The sequence below is a fragment of the Sinohyriopsis cumingii genome, chromosome 17 (genome assembly GCF_028554795.1).
Source record: "Sinohyriopsis cumingii isolate HCF-2022 chromosome 17, ASM2855479v2, whole genome shotgun sequence".
Taxonomy (NCBI): domain Eukaryota; kingdom Metazoa; phylum Mollusca; class Bivalvia; order Unionida; family Unionidae; genus Sinohyriopsis; species Sinohyriopsis cumingii.
This window is the reverse complement of record NC_142977.1, coordinates 53,445,612-53,462,771: the sequence shown is the minus strand read 5'-3', so window position 1 is coordinate 53,462,771 and position 17,160 is coordinate 53,445,612. Positions and strand designations below refer to the sequence as shown.

Below are 17,160 nucleotides of genomic sequence, written 5' to 3'. Positions count from 1 at the left end.
TTACTTGTAGCTCTTACACAGTGACCGATAAAAATAAAATATTTGCAATTTCTAAACACCAGCTTGTATTTGAATCTGGGTAGTAAAATGTTCCTCTAAACCAGTGGTTTCCAAACTTTTTCGGGCCCCCACCCTCTTGGTTATCCTCAGCGCCCACATCTTACCCCGTAAAAAGCATTATTAAGCTTTGTGCCCCCCCCCCTCGGTAATCCCACCGCCTCCAAGGGGGTGCTACCGCCCACTTTGGGAACCACTGCTCTAAACGAACGGTAATGTTAAAGTCAATTGCACTTTAAAATTTTTAGATTATATTCGGGTCTAGCCTTCTTCTGGTCACATCACGCATCATCAAACCCGGTTTTAAAACAACTGCAGGTTCAATTGTTGCAAATCTAGATTTGAAGAAGAAAAAAAAAAGGCATTGCACGCAGAACACATTTCCTTAAATATGCAAATTATGTATATATATATAAGCAAGATATTCTATTCTGTACCTGGGTTTCTCTAGTAAATACGTTTGTCCAGTCATTAGGTCTTATGGTCATCCAGTTTACCCAGTCATCACGTCTTAGAGTCCTCCAGTTTGCCCAGTCATCATGTCTTAGAGTCACTCAGTTTGTCCAGTTAATACGTCTTAGAGTCATCCAGTTTGCCCATTCATCATGTCTTAAAATAATCCAGTTTGCCCAGTCACCACGTCTTAGTCATCCAGTGTCCCCTGTCATCATGTCTTCGAATCATCTAGTTTACCCAGTCACCACGTCGTTGAATCATCCAATTTGCCCATTCATCATGTCTTAGAGTCATTCAGTTTGCCCAGCGACCATGTCATAGAGTTATCCAGTTTGCCCAGTCATCTTGTCTTCGAGCCATCCAGTTTGGACAGTATAAATATTGCAAGTCAGCGTCTGAAAATTCTTGAAAACTAAATCTATTTCAACACTCATCACATCACGCCTTATAAAATGGAAAGCATGTACTGAATAAAGCCATGCACCTTAAACCTGAACCCCAATAGTTGACAAGTTTAATCATCACTCGTTTCTGGAAGTAAAATCTAAACAAAGCTAAGTAGGTCCAACCAGGTTACTTGATTCTCCCGATTCTGTCTAATTGCACTGATTTATGTGTAAACAACTTCTTTGCAGACGAATTTATCAGGCGTAGCAGACGATTTTAGTGATAACAAATTTACTCCATTTCACAAGCCTAACCAGGATAATGAATCTAAAGGGTTGATTGCAATCTTGAGATAAATACATTAATCGAGAAAATTAAGCAAGATCATCAGGTTAAATTGAAAACTACAGACGCATGCATTTGGAGCGCAGTTTATTTTTTGGGCAGGAGGTCATTAATGGTGTTAATTTTATGATAGATGAAGTTTTAAGTACCATAAGTAAACAAATCTAAAAGATAAATTTACTTTAAAGAAAACTGAATTAAATTTTTTAAAATATAAATTGATATTGTCAGGTCAGAAAATATTTGCAAACATGCGAACATGCCTGAATTGTGTGCCTTTTATGATATGTGAACATTTGTATTTTGATTGTGGTGGTGTTAGTCACGGACCTGCGTGCGCCAGGTTGCAATTGACTTATACTTTTACGTAAATATAGTATGTGTCTTGTTGTCAGCCTTGTAATTTCGCGTACAGCATTTCCTAGAGTGTATGTTTTGTTTCTCGCTTTACTGACTCAGCTGATTTACTAACTGTGGCAGGTGCAGATTGTCAGCATCATGATTTCACTTACCTCACTGCATAACTTTTTTGTTCGTCCTTATTTTGCACTGTGTACGTGAATATAAATCTGGAATCTTTCAAGACAGGTACATAGCTTGATAGATAGCTTGATGACTTGACAGGATGATGTCTCTTTCAGAACAGTGTGTATAATGCAGATGTAGAGACATGTAACGATTGTATATTTTGGTCTTACTTTATATCATCTATGTTTGACAGAGTATTTTGCTTTCTTAAGTGACTTTGAAATTTGACCAGGTTTTCATTGTCAGTCAAATTTCACAAAGCACGATACCGTTAGTTTTAATAGTGTCTGTATTCTGTTTGTGGTTTTATTTTTTCTGATTCGATATTGCCAAGCTTCTATATACTATATATTTTGTATATGATAAACGATGGAAAGGGTTTCAGGTTCTCGTAATCTCTTGTAAATTTAGTTTGATTGTAGTCCTGAACAGTCGCTGCGAAAAGTTGCAATGTCTAAATTATGCATATTCTTGTGCACACGGCATAATAAGGCTGTTTGCACCATAATGTGTTAAGCTATTTGATTTCTTGTATAACTCGGTTATGTTGTATTATTTCAGCAGATTCCAGGGGCGCAGTAATAATGGCGGTGTAACCATTAGTGTAGTGTTGACTGAGTGGAAACCATGTTCGACACATGTGGTTTGATGAGTACACATTTTTACGACATGCTTCAGCCTTCGTCTGCATGGAAGTAAGACTCAAAATGGCATCGTCACTGATGGCAGCATACATTGACTCAAACTAAAAACTTGTGTGTGAAAGGAGAAATGTCTATGTGACAAGTCTCATTGCTTACGAAAGTAGTATTATCGAAAGAATGATTTTGCCCACCTACAGAAAACTTTTAGTGACAATAATTAATGTTAGTCGTAGATAACTTTTGGCGATTAGCTTCGACACTAGTCGCATGAAACTTTTGGCGACTAGCCTCGAGCGCAGCTGCTGCCAAGGTCACCTTGATCCGTGGATATCGTGTTCTATACAGGCCGCCGAAAACTTATGGAAACAAGAATCGATGTCGGGCACGACGGTTGCGGTGGCTAGCAAATGAAGGCATGCATTGATCAAACAGAAATCGCTGGGGGAAATAATACGTGCGCACTGCTGAAACTGGACATTAAAAATCTGCGGGCAGAAGTATATAAACAAATATTGATGGGTCCATGTCTCACATAGCAGGACAGGAATTGTTCAAATTCCCTTTTGAAAATCGGTGTTGGTGCTGCGTACTGTATTTGCTTCAACCAAGCAACGAAACTGAAACGGATAAAAGCCAAGGCTTGGAGACAATTCGCCAAGGTTCTTTGCGGACTGCTGCGCGGAATTAGAAGAGGTTATTTAAGCACCGGTCAGTTAGGGATAACGTATGGTTTGAAATACAATGTTTTATGTTGAGTGAAGAAATGGTTTGCTCCGGAAGAGGCAGATAACCGAGAGCGAACCCGTTGGTATGCTGGAAATATAAACAAGTGCCATGCAGTAAGCACATCAAAAACCAAGTTTAGCTCCGCGGCGACAGGTCACACACACCAGACGCAGACCACCACCAAACTCAGCCCTCGTGTGTCAGGCATGACCGCCAATCACACCCACACTAGTAAAGCGAAGGAGTGTTGGCACCACATCTATGCGGTTGTAGCTACAGAATCGTCCTGTATGATGGGGCAGCCAAAGTGCCGGTTTGTACTGTGGCAAACAAGAGGTTGCCGCCCTTATCTGGAGCCTCAAGCGCAAGATGAAGGTGATCCTGGCGTTGCTCACAAACCCTACCAAACTGGTTAAGAGCCCACTCAAGACCAAGTCGTTTCAGAGGATAAACGGCTGACACTTCGACAACAAGCTCCCAGGGAGAGACTGCGTGCGTCCCCACAAAACGCGCAACATCTAACAGCGCATTAACCTGGAGAAAACCAAGTTACAGGTCGTTCTCCACAACCTGCACAGCTTTTATCAATATTTTTATGGAGATCATTGGGTCGACCATCCAGCGCCACTAATAGCAACAACGAGACGAACATGGCACTTTTGCTAGCGTAGCTGCAGTTTGTGGACAGCCTCCACTTCTTTAACGACGACCTGGAGAAGTTGACCACCAACCTACCCAACGAGGAGTTCCACATCACAAATCCTTACACAGAGCTCTACATTAGCATGGTCTTCTTCAAAGACGTAAACCCTATGGGTTTCTCAACAGCTGGGAGAGTTTCTCAGAGACCGCCTCATAAAGATGAGCCTCTCCCCTTGGATACGAAGAAATGGTTTGCACCAGACCTTTTTATGACACAAGGCTATGTCCACTTCCGGAGAATCCAAAAGCTGCACGGGCGGATAAACGAGCACTCTTAACTGGATGAGAATACCCCCAGGTGGCAACTGAGTATCCGGCAGTAGAACTTGCAACTTCCTGCGCACGAAAAAGCCTTCTCGCAAAGCACAGTGTCCAGAGGGTTGGACCCGGATGTTGAACCAGTCGGCCAATTCGTATATTTCGAGCAATTACATTGTGTCGGTGGCAGGACTATTCCGCAAGTACAGCACCAGATGTGGCCCCTGCGACTTTCGAGAGCGCGCAGCTTCCTCATTCTCGGAGAGCAACAGCTCCTGGGCGTACCGGTTCCCAAAACGCTCAGACAGGGTGCGATTTAACCCATCTATCTATAACGAAAACTTATTCTAGGAAACATTCCCATTGTTTCGTACTAATTTTTAGACCCTCTAAAAAGATGAGCGCGAAACAATGACGGTCATTTATTTTTACTACAAGGGTTTGAATCATGCCCTCTTGCTCAATGGAAATTGACAAACAATTACATCCTAGAAAATGTATTTCTCTTTCATTTGTTAGAGGTTTAAAAGGCATCAATAAAAAGGTATTGGACACCGCTACCGGATGTGTTACCACCAATTATTATCAAGCACATCCATTCCATCCTCACCAACCTTTGCGTGCGTTGAAATATATAACTGAAAATAGAAGTTAATTAGATAGCGGCTCAAATATACACTAATTTGACTGGTACCATTGAAATAATTATATGACAGATTCTGGAAGTAACTTTTTTTGGCAATTTAATTTGTAAGTCAAATGTTTGGTCAATTTGTCCATAAAATAATCGGCTTTTCTATCCTGGTCACATCGTTTGCTGAAAGATTCATGAAAGATTTTGAAAGATGGCCATTATACATGTCTTGCACTGTAGTATGGCATACTCTGAAGTAGCATGCTTATTAAAAAAGCTCAGTGAACAAATTAAACAACATAATTCTATGTCTACTTTTCATTTAATATAATCTCCTACAATATGCGACATGGAGACAAAACGGGTGTCGATGTGGATTTTGTTCAAATTTTTGGTTCGGGTCCCCAGGTATCCGAGTGATCTAAAGAGCTCGCCTTTACCGATCACTGCCATCTCACACTGTCCGCGTACGTTTGATGGTTCTAGTCTCGGGCTCGGTCAATGTGGGTATGTGAGAAAGCTCACCAATGGCTTTCCGTGGTTCGCCTCACATAAATTGCAAGAATAACACAAGCCCGAAACACATGACTTGCAAAATATACCCATATATTTAATTATTTAACGTTTGGCTGAAAAAGTCTTCATAACATTAAGTAAAGAAAGCTGAAACTGGCCAATTTACGAAACTTTCCTCTTCGACCTTTAATATTTACCGCTTTCTGCAGAGCTTTTTCATACGATTTTACAGGGTCTCTCGTCGTACAACAAGACACACATACCTTAACTCACGCGTATCAACATACTGGGCATCAGCAGTTCTTCGTTCATGAGGTGGAAATGATGACGCTAGAGACATATAAAGTCACTTTAAAATGCTAAAGGGCAAATTTTACCAATTTAAAAAAAAATCTTATTTCAGCTATTGACAGAAAACAATGGCTCTTTAAGTCTGGATACTCGTAATTCGAGAATGTTTGTTACTTTGATTCTGATGTTTACTTCTTTTGGTTTTCAATCCTCTTTGGCATAATAACCGATTAAATAAATATTTCCTTTCCTATTATTAATGTTAAAATTAGTTTTGACCCTCAGGGCTGGATTGTCTCTAAAGCAATAATCCTGTGTATTTCCTAAATTTAAGATCGTTACTCAAAAGATTCCTCAAAAAAGCAAGCTTTCCGCTACATATTGACTCCAGTTCATGGATAGCATCTCGGCAGAGAGGTTCATTCCAAAACCCGGATGTTTGTCCTGTTGCTTAGTAACAGAACAAACTAAAGCATTTGACGACAAGTATATAGTAAGCATCTTTATGTTTAGCAAACACGCTTTAGTTTCGTTTTTACTTAAATCGATTCAGAGACTTATAAAGTAACGTACATCTGAGGGTGAATATCTTTTATCTAGAATAGAAGGAGTCAAATCAAGAAGACTGGGTTCGTTTGCAACACATTCATTCAGCATGTTTTCTGTGTTATAATTGCATGGTGTTTGTTTTTTGTAATCATATCATTATGTAGGTGTTGTCCAGTGTTGTAAAGCGCTTAGAGCTTCTAAAGATTATGCGCTATACAAAGCCCTCGTTATTATTATCATTATTATTATTGTTATTATTATTATTATTATTATTATTATTATTATTATTACTTCTAAGAGACCGACCGTTTAATTTTCTAGGTGAAAAGAGTTGGGTGCCGTGGAATTTAAAAAGAAAACCACAATTAATTGTTACCCAAATAATTTAACAAGTATTATCGCGCTGATTTGTAGAAATAAAGACCTAATTAAATCCATTTTATGTCAGCTCAAAAAAATCAGTTATCTTATTACCTTTTCTTCCATGCTGATTTTACTTCATTCGGTATCATATGCATAGTCTAAACTGAATTACTCCATGGAGCAAAATGAATACCATCTCCCTACAAATCTTGATATGATAATAACCCTGTTTTGACATTTTCTAAATTATTATCTTTTGAATACGGAGTAAGTAACCAAGTGTCTATTTCTGAGATATTGTTATGTAGTCTTAATTAATCTCCATGGTAACATTAAGAAAATTATGTAATTAGTTCAAACGTGTCTTACACTTCATTTAATGGCAATATATAACATACATGTCGTTTGCATCAATTTAAGCACACTCATGTATATTTCGAATGTAAATGAAAACAATAGGGTATCATACGTGCGAAGATGCAGATGTTTGGTCTAAAATTTAAAACATTTTAAAGAAATTAATCGTTTTCATGCAAATGTTATCAATATTGTGCTTTTATTGATTCATTTGTGGGTAAGAGTAGAGGTCTTGTACAAAGAGTCCGAGATAACACTAGTCTATATTATTTAATCGTATCGTGCACGCACTGATGATTGGACTAAATATTTAACCACGAGAAAGCATTGTAGAAATTACTGGATCAGTTTTGAAGTCAATGTGCTGGAGTATTTAGTCAAAATTTAAAGGAAACAAAATGTCGTCTGCCTCCGTTATCTACAATCATCTACAAGAGAATAAGGATTACGTAGCCCAAGCTGGCGATGTTTGTATCTTGTTAAAGCAGGCTATGCACGACATTCAAGGGGAGACAGTGTATTCTTGCAGTGTGGCTAGATATATTTCTTATTATTTTTAGGTGGTTTATTCCCTCAGTAATCACAGGGGAAAAAATAGGAGAAAAAAAATACATTTCTTTCATCGTGTCTGCCAAAAAGACCATATGTCATGATGGCATGATAAAAATATAATTATTTCAAGTAAACAACCAAGATTAAAAACGCATTTCGTCTTTAACTTGATAAAGATAAAAAAGAGTGATAGAGTCTTCAGCTTGTCCCAGTTTCTTTTCACTAAAGTATGTCACCGTAGCTTATCTCAACAAATCTTTCATAGCTTTTTTTGTAGCTATCATTAGATAATTACGAAGAATCAGGCAAAATATATCCTCTATGGTTGCCCTAAATAGACTCATTCAGTGTGTGTGTGTGTGTGTGTGTGTGGTCAGTATATTTTTAATTTTCTTTAGTATCTAAAGTTCAAGGACATAGCACTGAGGGAGGAGGGGGTCCTACCTTTTCCATTGGCTGATCCTTTGCTCGTTCGGTCTTTAAGTTCGTGAATTAACGCAATCACGAAACAAACAAAAATTAGTATCCAGTCAATGAAAGTCAAATCCGGTAGTTTTGAACAAAATAATGTAACATTACACCCATATTTTCACACTTGCCTTTAGGAGAGATTAAAATATTTATCAGTTAGAAAATAATCAAAAACCTACATGTCCTTTAAAGAATGCTTTTACGAAAACTGAATGTACAAAGCGTTTGACACTTTTTTCTTTATCACAAAACTCATTTCTTCATAAGATCCTGTAGGTCACTTAAAACTGAAGAAGTGCATCTGAATTTCAGTAAGTAATGAAAGAACTGATTCCTTGCACGGAATTAACGTTTCTCCGTGTGCCGAAATCAATGGACCAATACTGTCGCTGGCAAAGGTTCTAAGATCACGTCATTTAAAGGAAAAGTGGCAACATGTCAGGCATCATTGCCATATGTCCGACAGCTTTCCGAGTTCCATAAAAAAAAAAATCATATGATCAGGCTTTAGATGAGGTCACCTTTGCTCCTGGTATTGATCAATCAAGAGGTATTGATCACAGTGATCCTTTTTATTCTAATCACGATGACAAAAGACAATCACGCATGGACAAGATCCTGAGATATCCTGTTTGTTTCAGAGGGCTATTCACGAAACTGAAGCCACACGAGTACCAGTTTGTCGTTTTGTGAAAATGTGTTCCTTGTGAGGAAATGTAGATCACCTAAGGTATCCGCTGGTGACGAGTGGTCAGGGAGCGATCAAACTGGTGTTCCGAAGCCAAGTCATATCGACAGGAAATTCTTAGTCTACCCCATTAAACGCCCTTGGCTGGTCATCTAGGTGTCAATAGACAAATGTGAAAATGCGGTTACTTACCTTTCTGCTAGAGCGTGCCGCTGCATAATTAGAACTTCCGGTAAACACATAGAACGAGTAATTGACTAATGTTGTCATTGCTTGCAATGGTACATACAGATAAGTGCATGTGTTCACATGCCTGTGTGTTGGCATAATGCTATTGGTTATCTTAGATGCACGCGTATTACACAGAATTTTATTTTTCATTATTGGATTGCTTGTGTTTTTGTATAAATATTATACAAATGGATTAGTAACCTCTAATCTGTCACTGAATGTTTAAACGATAAGGTGAACTAGTTAAACATGTATCGATGAGAACATTTTATTTAATCAAAGAGGCGAGCAAATTACAGCAACTCACTCACTGATAACATTACTCATACGATAAATGATGGTAACTGTACGTTTATCACGAAGTTTAATTTCTTTCATTTATTATGTCATTCATTCAAGGATATGAAACGATTATGATGTCATTGACAAACACAACTGTAGCAGCAGCTCCTACGTCAATTTTCTTAGGTATCCACGTGGTTAACTGGTACTGTTTTTTCACTTCATTAGTGCAAGTAATATGTTAGGTATATATTAAATGTTAAAAAATTTGGTTTAAATATAAACAAAACCATGTAATTCTAACATAATTTAATTGTCATATTTTCAGTATATATATATGAATACAAATATACATTCTGCATATTGTGAGTTTGTCAGATGTCTGTGTAAATGGAGTATGGTGTTGACCGCTGAGTACCAGTGAATCAACTGTTCAACTGTTCAAGAAGGAGGCATCCATAGTAATATTTTAGCGTACATGCAACATGCATTACCTAGGATAATATAATCATTCCAATTAAAAAAGTCACGAAACTAATCTTACCTAAAGGTTAGTAACTCTCTAGTATGTGAATGCACGCTTATATTTCTAACCTCTACACATTCCTGAGACAGAAAGACATTGGCATCACACACTGCATCAGTCTCAATTTTTTAAAATCTTTTCGCGCTCTTTCAAAATGTATCAGTAGATTAGCAATGTGTTTAGTCTGTTGTACTGTTGGATAGCTTCTTATTAATTTTAAAGGGTGGAATGACGAGATCAATACCTTTTATGGTGGTTAGGTCTGAATTTTACAAAAATGCCCTTAATTGCTATAACGGCATCACCTTCATCGCATAGGTACAAAATGCAACACAAGGTACTAATTTGCTTGTCTCACTATTTAGCACCATTTCTTTCAATATTTTCGTATTTCTAAGACCAATGTAAGCCTGTGCAAGGTCACTGTTTGCCCATCTTTTCACTTAAGTTTGTGTTTGGAACAAATGCAACAATATATTTCTTTTTGCTGGCATTTTAATAGTCAGACAGATCAAATAGCGCGCTATGTGTCATGAAATCAATACTTGCCAGAAGTTGGTTTCACAGGCTCATCCGATGTAAAAGAAGGCTGCCCTAAGTGCAGATAAATCACGTTTTTACATTCTTCTATAAGACTGATCACAAGATCTTGGATCGTGTTTATTGGCCGAAATTGAAAATAATGTGTCTAAATACTATAGATCTTGTTACACTTGCCAAATGTTAGGAAAACTTAATCAGACGATACCTAAGGCACATCTGCAACATGACGATGTTGTTGTTATAGGGTTTAACGCCATTTTTCAGCACAGGATAGGCTATACATGGCGGCCAGTATTAATGGTGGAGGAAGAACCCGGGAAAACCCCAGAAAGAACCACCGACCCACGAGAAGCTACCGGCAAGCTTTCTCACATATCCACATTGGCCGAGCCCGAGACTAGAACCCACGCAAACAGAGGTGAGATGGCAGTGATCCGTGACGACGAGCGCTTTAGACCACTCGGCCACTCGGGGCCCCGCAACATGACGAAACATTTAGCAAAACAATGTCAGAATGTGTCGGTCCTTTACCTAAGACCTGATCAGGCAACCAGTACTTGTTGACCATAATATGTGTGCCGACAAGATTTCCAGAAGCTGTTCTTTTGAAGAGTATTAGAACTAAAACCATATTAAACTCTTTCATCAAGTTTTTTTTTTTAAAAATACTTTATGGCCTTCCCAAATCTGTCCAGTCGGGTCAAGGGTCAAATTTTCTTTTTGATATTTTCCAACAAGTTCTGCATAAATTAGTCATCCAACAGTTTAAATCTTCCGTCTATCACTTCGAAAGTGAAGCAATGTGCGTTGATTTCATCCACACACAAAAAAAGATACGGCCATATTACTTTGATACAGTTCGGATTAGTATTCCACCCAACGCTCCATCTGCTTGCCCTTGTTGTGGATGGTATCGCCTATCGCAGACTTCAGTGGTGCTGTCAGTTTCTTCGTGGGACTCATTTGCTTTTGTTTGTTGTTGATAAATCAGTTCAAGAATCATTAGGTCAAAGTCCTTTATGTTTTGGGACATAACTGTCCGTGGACCATTTAAGTTATTAAACGTGAAATTCTTCTTTCAACAGAAAAATCAGAAATTGATTTTTTTGATTATGTATCTGGTTTCAAATATAAGTTGATAAAGGATTGTGAAGTTGCAAGAACTAATCTTCACTCTACTCAGTAAAAACTGAGATCAAAGTAAGAATAAAATACAAAGGAAAGAAATTTTCGGTCTGGTGATGCCTCTTCAGGTTATGTATTATGTGGTTCTTATACAGTTGAAAAGAAAGCAGGTGATTTAAATTATATCACTAACACTCGTGGGAAACAGAAACATCTCCGGCAGATACAAATGTTAAAGGAATATGTTGGTAGATATAATCCTGTAAGTCACTCAATCAGTTTATTGTCCCACACAGTGGAGATTTAAACGATGGCATGCAATCGGACTGTAGTGATTTTGGTTAAAAGAATCTTTCGAATTCATGAATATTAAATAACCTGGGACAGAAACTTTACACGAACTGATGCAAAAGAGAGTTCATTAACACAGGTGTTATATGAATATGAGCTTTTGTTTTCAGATGTTCCAGCTCGAACAAATAAAATATACTACTATGGTGAAATTGTAGATACAACATTGACATTAGACACATCAATAAAAAGATAACCTGACTCCACATATATTTTCACGTGGATAGAAGTACTATGTTATTTTGTATCGCTTACATGACATCTTCCTATGTAATTTTGATTATCATACATACATACATACATATATACATATATTGATCGGTTGTTGCATAAAATGGTGCATATATGAGTTAACGGATCTTCACTATCTACATCATACTCCTTACAGTGGAATGTTCTCATGCTAGAAAACGACACAATTGACATAACGCTATAGTGGGCGATAAATGCCACCTGGAGTAAACCGTAACCAGGTCTTTAACAACTCAACCAGCCTAAATTTAGATTTAATTTTCGACTGTCTTCTTTCTTTTCTGTTTTGCAAGCGGTTTAGCTGCACAGTGAACTGTAGATATATTGTATAAATTTTAGGAGGACAACTCTTTACTTCAGGTGATGGAGCACTAACATCCCGCTATACCAATACCATGACCTGGTTCCTTTTCCCTTGTTCGTGATGTTCATGCAGTGTGCGGTAAATGCACGAAAATAGGATGCCGTCAAGTTTCTCATCCGTGAAGGCGATAAACTAAAGTTTTGACTGCCAAGAGGATCTAAGAGCGTTACAACAGCTATATATTCTGACAGAGTATGAGCTATAAGGAGCAAGTGATCACAGTTAGGCCTGTGCTATACACTCGTAAAAGGAGGAAAATATATTCTACGGATGAAATCGCCAAATTTTGCGTGAGTTAAAAGTGCATTTTTTTGGTTGCTTTTATCCAAATTTGTAATTTTGATAAGTTCAGCCTAAAACTGAGAAGGCCAGTTAAACTGGTTAATCTTTTAATCTTTATCTTTAAATCCCTCTCTCCCAAAGTCTGTTCAGACAGATTTTGTACTAGCTATGACGTTTCGCGTTAATTATTTTGCCAAATAAGGCTTGCCATATTATATTTTAATATTTTACTATACGTTATTTAATGCATACCATGTTAGCTCCTATCGGTTTACGTTTCCAGATAAGGATGTAACGAGGCTGAAAACGGAAGTTGTTATCAGTTGAACAAATATGGCGGACGATCCAAAATAAAATATCGGATAAAAAGGTAAACAATATCTTACACAATTTATACAATATTATGCAGCATTTCTGGTTGTTGTTGTTGTTGGGTTTAACGCCATTTTTCAGCACACGATAGGCTATACATGGCGGCCAGTATTAATGGTGGAGGAAGAACCCGGGAAAACCCCGGAAAGAACCACCGACCCACGAGAAGGTACTGGCAACCTTTCTCACATGCCCACATTGGCTGAATCTTAGACTCGAACCGACGCAGACAGAGGTGAGATGGCAGTGATCCGTAACGAAGAGCGCTTTAGACCACTCAGCATTTCTGGTACTAAATAAGAGGAATATTTAATTTCTTCCTGTATATCTAAGGAAAATTTCAAAATTGTTTACAATTAAAAATGGAGCTTCATAGAAAATAAATTGTTGCAATACGTCGTGATGAGGGGCCAAATTTTAAGGTGAGAAACCGGATGATGTTTCGTGTGTTCGTATTTTCTTGCAACAGAGTGATGTTATAAATAGAAATCCAAACGCAAAATAGGTTCTGTCGATGAAGCAAATGAGTGTATGTATGTGTGTTTTATAATGGTTAGTTTCTAAAAATGTTACCCATAGTCCCATTCCACAAAACGGGGTTATCGAAAACTGGGCATTTAAAACAGAGATTATGAATTGCTGTATGAGTAGTAATTACAGAAAAAGTGAACTTTATTATCTCGTTGAAAAAAACAAATGGAAACAGTAGAATGAAAACGACCACGATAGAGAGGAGATAGCACCAGTACAACTAAAATGATGAGAGGACAAGTTGAATGAAATTACGAGAGAGAGAGAGAGAGAGAGAGAGAGAGAGAGAGAGAGAGAACGTGCGTGACTGGATACGAATTCATGAAACTGTTGATAAAATATATTGACGTGTGCAAACGTAAGGGAAAATGCACACTTAATCACAGGCCATTGAAATTATATCATTGTAGTAAGTTAATGTCAGAGAATCCTCCCAAAGTGGAAGCGTATATATATATATATATATATATATATATATATATATATATATATATATATATATATATATATATATATATATATATATATTTGTATTTACAGTGATATAATTTCATCGGCCTGTGCTGAAATTATTAATTATTGTTTTGTTTTTTTGGACAACTAATTATTGCAATGAATTCAAGGTTTATTTTTGGTTTGTTTGTTAGATTTTCACAAATACAGTTGTCTGTTCTATACACTTTAAGCAATAGGACTATAGATGGACACCCAACAGACGTTGCTTAAAACCTTATGTTGTTCCATCAGACTTTACTTGGACAACTAGCTTAGCCTCGTTTTCGAGATACATTAATATTCGTGAGGATCTCATTAAGAATGGCCTTTAAAGCCCAACTAATGAAGATCTTGGGTGTGCTTCGAAACGATCTATATTTAGGACTTATTACAGAGTTCTAAAAGCACAAAATTTATGGAATATTTTTAGGCTAACTTGGGCGTCTGTTAGTTTTTTTGCAAACCATAAAATTTGAAAAATATTAAGTCAAACATAAGTAGCAATTTTCACCATCAACATGGGCGGCCGCGGAATTATGGGGTGGGGGTGGGGACAAACCTCGTGGTCAGCAATTTACTTTTAAAGATGTAGACCAAAATATGTGTAGAAGTGAAATTTGTGGGGTGGGGTGGGGCACTTGCCCCTGTGTACGGTCACCCATGACTATAAAAAAAATAATTGTTAAAAAAAAAACATGCAACAAATTAATCCGAATTAGATAAAGTGTTGCTAAGCTCGACTGACGTCTAGCTTCGTAACACGATTAATTAATTGATGTTGATTACTATGGCTAGACGGGTACTATATATATATATATATATATATATATATATATATATATATATATATATATATATATATATATATATATATATATATATATATATATAGGGAATGGAGCATGACTGGTACTGAAAGATTTAATGTTGCTATAAATTGACTGGTACTAAACTTGACTGGTACAAACCATGTGAATATATTAAAACTGTAAATAGTCAGATAATAGAACGAAAATATTAAATCAGTCACTGGAGACGGAAGTATCATTAGCATAATAATTCGATAAAGCAAAGGAAGAATATGTCAACTTTTCGTTTGAGAGAGAGAGAGAGAAAGAGAGAGGGGGAGGATAGGAGAAGGTGAGGGAGAATGGAAAGGGGAAAGGAAAAGAGATAAAGATTCAATAGGAAAATACCGTTGTATTTAGTTCTTGTTGTTTTATTTTCCACTCAATTATTAACGATTAAAATTAGTTCTATTTTTCATTCCCAGTACGAATAAACACGGCGGGTATTTTATACAGAGGATATAACGAGCTTGAGGAAGAAAGAGATGGTATGAGAGTTTTCTTGAGAGAACGTTAAATGACGTATTTCGCATAACTTTGTCGAAATAGCTCACTCAGCTAAAAACTGCGTATAAAAGACACCAATCCCTTTAAAACGCTTAATTTTTTTAAGCAATACGTTTACTTTAATGCTTGTTTGAAATATCATACCTGCGGAAGGAAATGAAAAAATTTGTAAATGCAATACATTTCTTGCATTAAAATAAAACTGAATACATCATCTGCCTCTTGCCTGTTATGTATACCAAATAAACACATTTTCTGGTGAGAAATTACGATTTTGTATACGAGTACATTTATTAATAATCACTAATATAAAGTATGCCCAGATACTCGGCACCATTGGTTCTCAAAATCTTTTTCGCTGACCACTTGAACTGCTGATTTACCGTTAGCTAACTGTTGTAATCTTCCGCGGACCGACTTAAATGGAGCTGGTGGACAACCAGTGGTCAACGGACCACAGTTTGAGAACCTTTGCCCTGTTCTATGTTCCATTCCCAAAAATAAGTTTTTTTTTTTTTATTCAGGAATCTGCGCTTAAAAATAATACATTGTACTATCACTTATTTTAATTGTATAAATTTAAAAAAATATTCGTCGATGTCATTTTGTGCAGCATCATTATCTAAAACTTCTTTTTTTGTGCAAATTTTCTTGGTGTGTAACGGAGATATGTTTGTCAAATCATAATCTTTTATTTGAACAGATTCGGTGGTTTGCTGGAAAAAAAAATTATTGATTTGGCCAATAGTTTAATTGGCATGACCTGTTTGCTCACTGCCCAGATGTTAATGACTGTGCTCGTAGTTTCGGCACTACTTTCTTAACTTTATTTTAAAGATTGCACTCCAAATAAATTGATAAGAGCAGACGACAATGAATTTCCTTTTCCGTCTGTTTGACTCTTTATTGTATTATTCATTTCCTGTCCATGCTGAAATCAAATAAGTTACTCATTATTTGGAAAAATGACATGATTGGTTAAAACTGATTTATGGCGTTGAATGTTACGAGAAAGCACGTCATATTGTTCTCAAGAAGGTCAAATATACAAGGTCAAATATACAAGCACCTGATTTTTTTAGATGTTAAACCGTATACCTTATTAATTCTCATAGCTACCTTGGTTTAACGAATCAAAAAGATTTAATTGGAATGAACATCTTGAAGATATAGACAAAATAAGAAACAAAACTTTAGCGTTGACTACATCATTGAAGTTTTAAGCTTTCCGAAATTCCTCTTTCAAAACTCAACCTGACGTATATTATACCCTTATGGCAGCGTAGTTGGGGAGGTTGTAGTGAGGAGAATTGTATCACAATAGCTAGAGTACTGTACATCTTGAAGCTGCCCACATCCTCACAATTGTTTACTTAGTTATACAAGTAAAATGTTTATATTTGGTAACAGATTTTATTAATTGAGTAAAAGGAGAACCAATAAAAAAAAACTAGCAACTTTCTGCACAATTATCAAGGGCGCTGATCAAATATTTTAAAAAGAATTTACTTTCCATTGTAAAGGCCGATATCCATTACGTAACAAATCCGACATTGTTTCAGCCTTGATAAGATATGCTCCCTATAGACAATTATGTATATCATCCATTATCAATTTGTGTAGTAATCGTTTTTAATGATATACCCTGCTAAAAACAAAAAAGTTCAAAAGATCCCTTCTCCCTTCTTTCAAATCTCACCCACTCATTAGCAGCATTTGAACCTGTCTCTGTGGATTTTGTACGTACAATCCTGATGAAGAGTGCACCAAAGTCATGTGAACTTGATCCAATTCCAACATCACTGCTGCTTGAGTGCTTAGATCCAGTATTGCCTTCGCTTACTGATGTTATTAATACTTCTCTCTCATCCGGTGAATTCCCATCATTTTTCAAAACTGCCATTGTAAAGCCTCTGCTGAAGAAACC

At 36.8% G+C, this 17,160-nt stretch overlaps 1 long non-coding RNA gene across 1 annotated transcript in view; it reads left to right on the top strand.

Moving 5' to 3' along the window:
* LOC149778766 (uncharacterized) overlaps positions 1 to 17,160 on the top strand; it is a 40,548-nt gene that overhangs the window by 17,791 nt on the left and 5,597 nt on the right. Inside the window, exon 3 of the long non-coding RNA XR_016415542.1 lies at positions 12,195 to 12,488. This is a non-coding gene — a long non-coding RNA (uncharacterized LOC149778766). The remainder of the gene's footprint in view (positions 1 to 12,194; positions 12,489 to 17,160) is intronic.